Below are 10,977 nucleotides of genomic sequence, written 5' to 3' on the forward strand. Positions count from 1 at the left end.
ATCAGTTTAATTTCAAAATCTCGATTTCATTTAGGGTTTTGCAAATATACCCAAAAGAAGAAATCCTTGCAGCCGAAAGAGGAAGGCTTGGAATTGATCCCCCAACATCTGACAAAGTAGAAAAAGAAATCAATTAGTTCCAGCGAAGAGATTTTGCAGTGGCATAACATCGAATGAATGAATTTAATCTCAAATCTCCATTACCATTCGTAGAAGAACAAAGTAGTCCCGGCGTAGGAAGTAGCAAGGAAATAATCACGAAGTAATGTTTACTCGAAAAACCAAAACTACATCGTAGAAACAATACTCCTCGAGAAGGAAATCACAGAACTTTTCTGGGCGTGGAAGAAGGAATAACCTAATTTTAATAAATATGGGTTTGTGAGAAATTTTTTCTGAGATAATGGGTGCGCGCCTGAACTTTTCTGGGCGTGGGTTTCTTAGTGTAAGAAATCTGAAAAATGGGTGTGGTAGTAGTTTTCACTTATCTTATTCGGTTACTCCTAATCCTATTTTTCATGCACAATTGCTAAAGGCCCGCGGCCCGCCCTACCAATTCTGGTTCCCGCCTCTAGTGATGTGTTATTTTAAGAGCAAGTATTTGGTGTTATTTTTTTGGTTGAAAGCCCAACATAAGCTAAGCATGGTTTGCCGTATCTATCGATTTGGGATTATATTTTTGTCGTATCATATCTGTATTGGTTGACACTAATCCAAAATCCTAAGTTTATCCGTATTTCTAGAAATCTGTTGATACATATCGTACTTGTACTGTATCGATCTGTATCAATCGGTATGATACCGCGCGATAAAGGTATAGTTAAATTTGTATACTAATATGAATGAAAAAAATTGATTTCTAATGTCAGAAACACGAAACATTTGGAAATAAACAAAATTCTTGCACCTCTACTAATATTTCTGGCACTTGTATATTTCTAATATGTGAAGAGCAAAGCCAATAATCTATTAGTTATCGGGTATCTCGTTACACATATTCCATACAAATGGGATATTATCTAGAAGAGCAAAGTCAATCAATCATTTACTAGTTATTTAAATTTTCAAGAAGTTAACTCAAACTTTAATATTGTTTCACATAATTTTTTATTATCAGAGGAGATATTGAAATATGCTCAGTCGTATCTAATGTAATATAATATATTTGAACTACAATATTTTTCAAATTCAATGGTTCAATCACTTCTACTTAACTTATTTATTGTACTTAAGAGTATTTAAACATCCGATATATGCAAATCTATATGATAGATGACGATAATACCTTAAGTGGATATAAATTCTTAGTATAGGCAAGTATCACCGATACTGTCTTTTGTATCCGTGAGGACCTATACGATACCTATATGGCGAACAACGCAACTAAGGCAAGAGAGAGAAAAATCTCAATCAGTATGGTCGTTGGCTAATTGAGGCAAGAACTGGATCTGTGCGTAAATAAGTTTAGTAGACATTGAATCACTATCAAAACTGAATTGTGTGGTTGGATTTAGATTCAGTTGGAACGTGTGGCTTAAGGTTATAATCAATGGTAACTTTCAAAAAAAAAGGTTATAACCAATGGTTCAAAGTGCGGTAAATCCATGAGCTTAGAGTGGTTTCCTACAAAAAAAAAAAAGTGGTCGTGTTCTTATGACTGGATTTATTCGTTATTTCACTTTCGTGCTTTTGGTGCTTCTGATATCTTTTGAGTTATGGTACAACTCTGCTACTACGCCTCTCCGTTATTCTTCATTGAATATAGGTTCGATCATCTATTGCGTTTCCTTTGTCTTTATGTAATGTTGTAGATCTCCGTTGTTTATCTATTTCTGTATGAAGTTCCTCTAATGTAGACAATCTTCCGTTTTATATATAGCTCTGGTATATGAAATGAGCAAAATGGGATATCCGGAATTTGTGAACTTTAGGGTATACGTCGAGTACAAAATCTTTCATGTCTTGATTAGTTCTTGGAACAAGTAATTCAGTAGGACATTAAAGGGGCCCGAGATTGACTTGTGTTGCTTCTCCAACAACACTGTCATAAATCTGACTGTTGTTCTATCCGAAATTCTATAACTTACTTTTAGGATGTACTCCTTCACAGTTATCACTTTTTCTTGTTTATTTTCTAGTGGCATGTACATTCATAAGAACTATATGTATTTCAGTATTGTAGGTAGATCACCGTTCTTCCACCACTTGCGGGTGATATGATGGGTAGCCATTCTTGTACAAAATCAGTTCCATGTTGATGGTTCGTCGTGTGTTGAGTTCTTCAGCCGTGAGGTTGGTATATAATTATTTTGCAGATTCGTAATTGGTACCCCCTCCTTCGTTGATGATACGCCTCCAGGCTTCAGCGATTCTGTCCAGGAGTACCCCTATATTGGTTGCTTCACATAAATGTTTTGTGTATGCTCTGGGGCATTAATGTGGTGTTGATATCGGCGCATATGAGATGGCTTCAATTAAGACTCGTATGGTGGAAGTTATATTGGTGATGAAGGATTTCCTACATGGCTTGACGAATTCTATCAATGTATCTACTCTTATAAGAATGACGTCTAGCTTTATTCTCGCTACTCTCTCCGCTGTCGGTTGATGTTGACTAGTGGGTTCCTATACATCTACCATAATCCTCGCTTTCCTTGTTGGTCATCATCGTTTTCTTACTACACGAGTACTTGGTGACAGTATATACTTTAATCATGGAATGAGTGTTTGCTAGTGCTTTGAGTGGCTCGTAACTTTGTCCTAGACTCTAGATTTGAGTTCTGACTACTATGACTTGAGAAGGCTTGAGATTTTACGTGATTTTTCACCGTATTATGCTCTAGAAGTTTATTTACTCTGTGTCTTGACAGTAAAAAGGAATAAAAAAGGTTTTTTCACATGTGGTTTTTCTTGACAAGTTTTTAACGAGGCAACATCTTGTTGAAGTTAAATTTTATTTAAAATGTTGATATTGTGCTCTTTTTGGTTCATCCATATATTTTTTTCCCGTGTTCGTTTTTAATGACAAGGATTTGGTGAGGCAATTTAATTCAACATGATGGTCATCCAAGGGGGAGTTGTATCAATTTTGATTATTTGGTGGATTCCCACCATATAACCATCTCCTAGAAATTTGGTTGTCCTTCTGAACCACATAAGGTTTAGTCACAAATACAGGTTTTTTCACCTATGATAATATGCATATCTTGGAACTTTGTTGAAGAAATTACATCAACTACTTCTGCAAATCATCTCTGAGAAGCTAGCAATCCAAGATACAAGTCCTTAATGCATTTAAAGAAGCATGAGACTCAAAAACACTACTATTAGAAGACTAACACAAAAGAAGATTTCATCAACTAGCAATTTTCTTCACGAAAGAACGAATATTCGTTCATCGGAATTGGAAAGTCTCGACTCAAAGATTTGCAAGCCAATATTTAGAAGGCATAATTAGGGGATACTCCCACAAACTGGGGGATACTCCAAAAAGAAAAAAATAATAATATTATGAAGTAATATGAAGAACCCCTTATCCAATTAATATTGGTAATTACCAATATACACTTTGAATATTGAGTCAACATTGAGTTCATCATAATTGTTAGAGCATAGCTCGGTTGAACTCACCAAGTGTTGGTATGTCAAGTTTGGTTGTCATATTTTAGTGTGTCAAAACTCATCTAAAGTCGCTTGATTATATACTAGAGTCAACTTCGTTTAGGTTAGACTAGAAAGTCTAGGAATGTTGAGACATACAAGTATTACTCCGAAGACCTGAAGAAAGTGAAGAAGTAGCAAACTACAACGACGATATCATCCTTCCACTTGAGGTTAGTAATATTGACTTGAACAGTTTCATTCCTAACGTATATTTCAAGTCGTGCTGTATTGAAAACATAACAGCGAAGCAGTATATACTGTACATATTATATAATACTCTAGTGATGTGACATGGTCATAATTGTATGATAATAGTTTTAAACTACGAAGTATAACGCTTATCTTTTGAACTTCATGGATATGACATTGACATAATCTTGTATATACTATTATGATTATATGAATGGGTTATGGTGAAGATTTCATCCTAGGAAACAAAGTTTTACATTCGTTTAAAGGAAGTACATTCATGAACTCATTTCGTGAATGGAAAGGGAAATCATTAGGCTTATTGGTCCGGCTACTCATTGCAAATCTTTGGATGACCAATATGTGTGAGATGGTAAAACTGATCCTAACTATGTTATGTATTTTGGTATAACTAATCACAATGTCTGACTTATGATTTGATATGACTGGTTTTTATTAATTGGTGTAACCGGTCCTAAGTAATCACCATGAGATGGTATGATCTATATTTGAAATTGGTGTGACCGATCCTAGTAATTGGTGTGAACGATCACATGGTGTTGTGTAATCGATCCTTGTAATTGGTAACCAGTCCTGGTAACTGGTGTGACCGATCACAAGCAATACCATGGAAATATGGAACCGATACTGGTAACTGATGTAACCGGTCTTGGTAACTTGTGTGACCGATCACAAGTATTTCCATATTAAGGTATAACTGATCCTAGTGATTGGTAGAACCGATTGAACCCATGTATGTGATTTGATATTTGATCAATCACATAGTTATCTTGAAATACAGGTCAACCAATTCTAAACTTGTTTGGAAGTGTGGTATAACCGATTCCAAGAATGTAAATCCATGTAAATATGAATAAGGATTTACAGTGAAGAGATGTCAACATACTTTGAACACGTAAAATAACTCTTATCATTTATTGTTCAAAGATATTCCTTATTACTCAAGGAGATCATGCGCCGAAATAAATTGAGAATCTTTTAATTAAGGTTTTTGGTTTTATATGCTTTAATTACCAGCAATTAAATGCATATCTCTAGAGAATAAAAATTAGTTATGTGCATTTACTAATTGAAGATTTTCTATTGAGAGATTTCGGAAATATTGGACAACCATTTACTGGAATTAGGAAAACTGAATTTTTCCATTCATTGGAAATCTTGAAAAAAATTTGATTTTGGAAATTCCTTGATGTCTAAACATCCTTGGTCTATAAATACCTAAGTTTGCATTTCTAGCAAACTATCCTAAGAGCCAGGCAAATTTCATTTCTTGTTGTTTCTGGTGGAGCCATCTATTCAGAGAGGAAAGTATCCTAATTAGGTGAAATCTCTTACGACCGCTCGTTTAAAGATTTCTGTAGGATCAAGAAGCTCTACGAGTATCGTTAGTGGGAAACTAGATAATTGCAGTGTTATTAGTTTTCGATTGATTTGATTGACTAACGATTGTTGAAACTTTGATTGCACCTAGTTTGTTTATTTTTGAGAATCTTCTCTTCTGATATAAGATTCACTCAAACTAGATCGAAGTATCGACGTGATCTTTAGAACTGTTGTTAGATCTAAAGACATCTTGTGATAATCCATTGTTAACAGACTCTGCTCTGTGTGATTGATCACAACAGATTCAAGTGGTGTTGTGCAGATTATCATTGAAGATTAAAGAAGATTTTAAGACGAAGAAGATTTCTTATTAGTTCTCATATCTTTGTGTGCGCACAAACTTGATCGGATGGGATCCAACTAAAATCGTATTTATTCGATTGATTTGCATGAGATCGGCATCACTTTATAATTTCTCGCTGATATCTATATTGATTAATTGTGAATCTATACTTAACTACTATTGTAGTTATTGGATAGATTGATCTAACCAGACAAAGGAGTTTATTAGATTAAACGAAAGAGCCTTTGCATATGACTTGAGATATCTTTATCTTAAAAGAATCAATAGAGTTGTTACCAGACACATTCGTCGTTCCTTTGCTGTTTGGAATACGATCCAAAGGAATTGTACCAGTGTGTGACCTTCGAAGTCGGAAGCGTAAGGATACTGTGGAAACTAAGAGAACTAGAGGTAGTTGCTTGGTCTCAACTATACGAAGTTGTTTTAGATTTTGTATGGAGGCTTAATTCTAAGAGTATTCAATTCTGGACTAGGTCCCGGGTTTTACGCATTTGCAGTTTCCTCATTAACAAAATCTTTCTGTGTATTTTACTTTGATTTCTGCATTATAATTGTTCATTATAATAAAGTAAAATACACAAACGTTAACTCTGCATTACTTGATACTGATCTTATAGAGTTTGGTTAAGTCCGAACCTATTATCAAGTAACATACTTCGTTGTCGTATTGTCTCGATCTTGTATCCATAGTCAATCACACAAGTTATCTTGTTGTCGTATTGTCTCGATTTTGTATCCATAGACAATCACACGAAGTGTGAACTTATTAGTTGTATTATCTCGACTCTGTCCATAGACGATCACTTTCGGTAGTGGACTTATAGGTTGAAACAAAAAGATTGTGGTGTATTTAGGTACCCTCGTCTTTTCAATGATGACAATGCCGACTGAGACCCCGTAAGAAAATGAATGAAATGAATCAAATAATAGATGGAATGATGGGAATCACTTATCCTATTCTAATGGGAGCCATGTCACGGACTAAAGCATTGGTAGGGATTTTCCAAAGCAACTTTCGTCCTTACCGAGAACTAAGCTAATTAGAGCGGAGAAAAATAGGATTTTAGGTGAAATACCGGATTCAATTTCTAAGGATGCTTATTCAAAGCAAGTTCAGATTGATAGCAATAAGTTTACAGGTATCATTCCTCGAGGTATTGGTTTGGTTAAGAGTTTGTTGCTACTGTAATGTCCGTTCCAAGCTTTCATTCCTTAATTTGTATTTGGTAAATATCTCTAAGCTTTCATGTTGCCATGGTAATTACAGTAGCCGTGATGGTTACAGTAAGCTTGAAAAAAAGAGGAGCCAGCAATTGTGGAGAAAAGAGATACTTGAATTGGGTTTTTACCGTTTTATTTTTTTATAGGATAAAGGGGATATAGTCATTTCATCACTAATAAAAATACCCGCTAGCCTATATTATGTCTCATATAACCGTTAGTATCCCCTAATTTGCGGAGGTATCCCCCAAATGTAGGTTCATATTTAACTGAAGTACTTATCAGGCGGAGGTTCGTAGTATGAGGTATTTTATTGGACTATCGCGTTGTTCTATTCTTTCTTTGTCAAGGTTTTTCCTGTTGGGTTTTCTTTGTCAAGATTTTACCAACACAACATTTGCGCCTCTATCATTATTCTATTCGTTTTGTACACCTTTTTCTTTGCATAGGTTTCCCATTTGGTTTTCCTAGTAAGGTTTTAATGAGGCAATGTTATTTAGTGTAGCGTCATCCATGGGGAGGGGGTTATTGAATAATCATACAGTGGATTTATGCCACACTTACACTCATTTTCACCATCATCCTTTCATCTCCCTATTCACCTCTTCACTTCCCCCTACTTTGTAACCACCACCATTAGTAGTAATAGGTGCATGCATTTTAACTCCGTTGTAAATGCTCTAAATTACATCCCTATAAATAGAGAGCATTTCCTTTGTAATTGTAAAAACTTGCTAACTTGTATCCTAGTATATAGGTTAAGGAACATTTAATGCATCACTTTTTGTATTGGAAATTAAGATTTTTTCTTAATTGAAATTTTTTTTAAGTTGCACAAGCTTCTGCACTTAAGAAGATATTACTTCCACTATTGCCCTTGTACAACAATGATCGAGTAAGTAGATATTGCTTCCACTATTTCCCTTGTACAACAATAATCGAGTTAATGTATTATCTTTTTTTCATCGAAAAACGCCTTCCATTAACTCCTAAAAAAAAAAAGATGGTGTATTTGAAACAGAGAAGAAAATGGTAGCACTACGACTCCCAATTCCACATATACTCTTTCACTCTCTCTTCCTCGTCATAATCAAGTTTGTGCTAAACTGCACATGGCTAATTTGCTTTCTCACTTATCTAAATTTCAAACCGCCTTAGTTTTTTGTTTTTGTTACTTAAAAATCAATGGAACATTTACCCCTATTTCTTCTAATCCAACTATTAAAAAATCTTATAATGGAATAAATTTATCCCAAGGTAATTTATTTTTACTTGCAACATGGATACAACGAAAGTATCACACATATAAGGAGCGAAAGCAGAAGTTGGAAAGCGGAGTGTTGAGAAATAAACCAAGATACTATGAAGAAGATAGAAGGGATTAAAAATGTGTGTTGATACAGTATGAAGGAAGTTATATAGATCAACAGTGTGTGTTGATCCAGTATAGTATGGATCAACTGGGACAGTTGACATGAAGTGGATGGATCAACAAGAGTTGTTGATCCATGGTACGGTATTTAGAAGTTTACTTGGGTTGCAAGTATTACTGGTTTTAAGAGTTTGTTTACGTGAGAATTGTCTAGAAGTTTCTTTGTTAGAGTTTGATTATGTTAGGAAAGTCTTTTTACTTGAGAGTCAAGTTTGTTAATCATATAAATAGGCTGTTGAGCCATGAGTCGTAACACATCAATTGAAGAGAGTTTGTTTGAGTTAAGTTTTGTGTTCTTTCATTAAGTCTTTGATATCAGATTTTCTACATCTGGTATCAGAGCACTGGTACCAGGTTCTAGGACTGTGGGTATGAGAAGTTAAGTTGAAGAAGATGACAAGTTTAAGTTCAATCAAGGTGCCGGTGTTTGAAGGTAAAAACTTTGAACAATGTAGGTTGCATATGGAGCATATATTCATATTCCAAGAGGTTTGGGATATTGTGAAGGATGGCTATGTAGAACCAGCAGAAGGAGTTGTACTTGAAGGAGCTGCGCAAACTCAATTAACTGAAAACAGAAAGAATAATTCTAAAGCTACATATATTTCATCAGGGCATTCATGAATCTCTCATGGACAGAGTTATCTATATCAAGCAAGTTAAAGCAGCATGGGATGGTTTGGTTAGCTATTATACAGGTTCTGACAAGGTTAAGAAGGTTAGGTTACAAACTTTGAAAAGAAAATATGAACTGCTGCAGATGGAGACAACTGAAACAATATCAGATTTTTTCTCAAAAACAGTGAATCTTGTCAATGAGATGAAGGCCAATGGTGATATTGCAGAAGATTCAACAGTTGTAGAGAAGATTTTAAGAAGCTTGCCTGAAAAATTTGAGTCAAAAGTTACTGATATAGAAGAATGCAACACAGTTGCAACAATGACTCTTAATGAGTTGTTGGGTTCATTACAAGCTTATGAACAAAGGTTGTTGGAGAAGACAGTTGCTGCAAAACAAGTTGAAGAATCTCTTCAAAGTCAAGTTAGCTGTAGAAATAATCAAGGAAAACCTAATGTTGGAGGTTTTCAAGGAGGATACAATAATATAGGGAGATCAAATAATGGAAGTTATAGGAAGCCATTTGATAGATCACAAATACAGTGTTATAATTGTGGAGATTTTGGACACATTGCTACTGAATGTCCAAAACCTAGAAAGACAATTGCTAATAACTACAAAGCAAATTTCAAAGCTAATATTGCAGAAAGTCAAGAAGAAGATGAAGAAGAAAAGAAAGCTGAAAATATGTTGTTGGCTTGTCATACACCTGAAGAACAACCTCAACATAAGTGGTATCTAGATACAGGTTGCAGTAATCATATGAGTGGAAGAAAAGATTTGTTTGATAATCTTGATGAATCAGTGCGATCAACTGTGAAGTTTGGAAAAAATTCTACCATTCCAGTTGTGGGAAAAGTAAGGATTGGAATTGTTCTGAAAAATGGTGCAAAAACATATATTATGGATGTGTTTTATGTACCAGGTTTGCATCAAAATATTTTGAGTATGGGTCAATTGTCTGAAAGAGGTTATTCTATGAACATATTTAATGGTGTTTGTACAATTCGAGATCGTTTTAGAAGACTTATTACAAGAATGCAGATGACTAAGAATAGATTGTTTCCTTTGAATATTCAGTATCAAAAGGAAAGCTGTTATACTAGCAGTGTTCATGATGATTCTTGGTTATGGCATAAAAGGATGGGACATATAAACTTTAACAGTTTGCAAACTTTAGAAAAGAAGGAGATGGTGTCAGGCTTACCCTTTATCGAGGTACCAGAATCAAGATGTGAAAATTGCATCTTTGGCAAGCAGCACAGAGATCCATTCCCAGTCAACAAAGCTAGAAGAGCTGATCAACAATTGGAGATTGTTCATAGTGATCTGTGTGGTCCTATTGAAGTAACTTCACATGGAGGTAATAATTATTTTATAACTTTCATTGATGATTTTAGTAGAAAAACATGGGTTTATTTGCTTAAACAAAAGAGTGATGCATTTCAAGCTTTTAGAAGTTTCAAATCTTATGCTGAGAGACAAATTGGTAAGAGTATCAAGATCTTGAGAACTGATAGAGGTAAAGAATATACTGTTGTTGACAAGTTTATGGAAGAGCATGGCATTCAGCATCAACTAACTGCAAGATATACACCACAACAGAATGGAGTTGCAGAGAGGAATAATAGAACCATAATGGAGATGGCAAGAACTATAAGAAGAACAAAAGATTTACCAAAACGTTTTTGGGGTTATGCAGTTGATACAGCTGTGTATTTACTCAATAGATGTCCCACAAATAGTTTGAACAACATAACACCAGAAGAATCTTGGAGAGGTGTAAGACCAATTGTAACACATCTGAATTTTTTTGGGTGTATTGCATATGCACATGTACCCAAAGAACTGAGAAAGAAATTGGATGACAAGAGTGAGAAGTGTATCCTTGTTGGTTATAGTTCAGTAACCAAAGGATATAAATTATACAACCCAGAAGCAGGAAAAGTGTTTACAAGTAGAGATGTGATCTTTGATGAAGATTCAAAATGGAACTGGAATAATGGATCAACAACTAATGTTGATCCACATAACAATGGATCAACAAGGGATGTTGATCCGCATAATATTGGATCAACAAGAAATGTTGATCCACCTGCTGCTGTCAGAACAGTTCCAATTGCAGTTGAGGAAGAAGTGCAAGCT

This window comes from Papaver somniferum, chromosome 3 (assembly GCF_003573695.1).
Source record: "Papaver somniferum cultivar HN1 chromosome 3, ASM357369v1, whole genome shotgun sequence".
NCBI lineage: Eukaryota > Viridiplantae > Streptophyta > Magnoliopsida > Ranunculales > Papaveraceae > Papaver > Papaver somniferum.